The following is a 2,069-nucleotide window of genomic DNA, read 5'->3' on the forward strand; positions in this document are numbered from 1 at the left end:
GCAAATTATTATGATAATCAACAATACATTTTATGAACCATAATTATTCTTTATTACTACCCTTATTATTATTATTATTATTATTATTATTATTATTATTATTATTACTGTTATTATTATTATCGATATTATCATCAGTTGAAAGTCATGTAACTTTGATTTCTTAAACCGTTAAAAACTTTAAGTTTGGAGGGAAGGAAGGGAAAACGAGTAGGCCTAAATATGCCTACTCGGTGGTGCCACATTCTTTATACACTCTTAATCTGCAAGACTTGCCAGCCTACTCCCAACTAGTCACTCTATACCCACAGCGGGTGTAGGATGACTTATCCTATGACGAGGCTTGTGCAGTCAAGTACTCTAACATTCGATAACACATTACGACCTGAATTAGATGCATTTTCCCGCGATAACGACTATCTTGCTACTGTACCAGGCGCTTACATGCGACTGATACAGGTATCTCAGGTGTCCACGACCTACAGTGACCCCCCACCCCCACGCTCCATGTAGGTGCCTCCAGTAGTACTGAATGAGCATTCCTTGTACTTCGGGGCCACGTGTTGGAGGTCTTGGTGATTACCTCTACCAGAGATCTGGCAGGTTTCTGGGCTGGATTCCACAATGGCAGGTTTCTGGGCTGGATTCCACAATGGCAGGTTTCAGGGCTGGATTCCACAATGGCAGGTTTCTGGGCTAGATTCCACAATGGCAGGTTTCTGGGCTGGATTCCACAATGGCAGGTTTCTGGACTGGATTCCACAATGGCAGGTTTCTGGGCTGGATTCCACAATGGCAGGTTTCTGGGCTGGATTCCACAATGGCAGGTTTCTGGGCTGGATTCCACAATACAGGTTTCTGGGCTGGATTCCACAATGGCAGATTTCTGGACTGGATTCCACAATGACAGGTTTCTGGGCTGGATTCCACAATAGCAGGTTTCTGGGCTGGATTCCACAATAGCAGGTTTCTGGACTGGATTCCACAATAGCAGGTTTCTGGGCTGGATTCCACAATGGCAGGTTTCTGGGCTGGATTCCACAATGGCAGGTTTCTGGGCTGGATTCCACAATACAGGTTTCTGGGCTGGATTCCACAATGGCAGATTTCTGGACTGGATTCCACAATGGCAGGTTTCTGGGCTGGATTCCACAATAGCAGGTTTCTGGGCTGGATTCCACAATAGCAGGTTTCTGGACTGGATTCCACAATAGCAGGTTTCTGGGCTGGATTCCACAATAGCAGGTTTCTGGGCTGGATTCCACAATAGCAGGTTTCAGGGCTGGATTCCACAATGGCAGGTTTCTGGGCTGGATTCCACAATGGCAGGTTTCAGGGCTGGATTCCACAATGGCAGATTTCTGGACTGGATTCCACAATGGCAGGTTTCTGGGCTGGATTCTACAATGGCAGGTTTCTGGACTGGATTCCACGAAGGACTGGAAACGGATCACTAACCTAACCTGTCATAACCTACAGACACCTGGGTTAGTCACCCAGGATAACCCAGGGTAGGGAGAGTTAGCCACCAAGGATAACCCGGGGTAGGGAGAGTCACCCAGGATAACCCGGGGTAGGGAGGGTTAGCTACCCAGGATAACCCGGGGTAGGGAGGGTTAACCACCCAGGATAACCCAGGGTAGGGAGGGTTAGCCACCCAGGATAACCCAGGGTAGGGAGGGTTAGCCACCCAGGAAAACCCGGGGTAGGGAGGGTTACCCACCCAGGATAACCCAGGGTAGGGAGGGTCAGCCACCCAGGATAACCCAGGGTAGGGAGGGTCAGCCACCCAGGATAACCCGGGGTAGGGAGAGTTAGCCACCCAGGATAACCCGGGGTAGGGAGGGTTAGCCACCCAGGATAACCCAGGGTAGGGAGGGTTAGCTACCCAGGATAAGCCAGGGTAGGGAGGGTTAACCACCCAGGATAGCCCAGGGTAGGGAGAGTTAGCCACCCAGGATAACCCAGGATAGGGAGAGTTAGCCACCCAGGATAACCCAGGGTAGGGAGAGTTAGCCACCCAGGATAACCCAGGGTAGGGAGGGTTAGCCACCCAGGATAACCCAGAG

General features: G+C 50.0%; 1 protein-coding gene across 1 annotated transcript in view; it reads left to right on the plus strand.

Annotated features, from left to right (window-relative positions):
* The window catches only part of LOC128695436 (beta-1,3-galactosyltransferase 1), a 45,517-nt gene extending 45,474 nt beyond the window's left edge, over positions 1–43 (plus strand). Inside the window, exon 7 of the mRNA XM_070095504.1 lies at positions 1–43. This exon is cut by the window's left edge and continues 3,711 nt beyond it. The gene's annotated coding sequence lies outside the window, so the exon portion shown is untranslated.
* Positions 44–2,069: the final 2,026 nt, after the last annotated feature.

The sequence above is a fragment of the Cherax quadricarinatus genome, chromosome 50, assembly GCF_038502225.1.
Source record: "Cherax quadricarinatus isolate ZL_2023a chromosome 50, ASM3850222v1, whole genome shotgun sequence".
NCBI lineage: Eukaryota > Metazoa > Arthropoda > Malacostraca > Decapoda > Parastacidae > Cherax > Cherax quadricarinatus.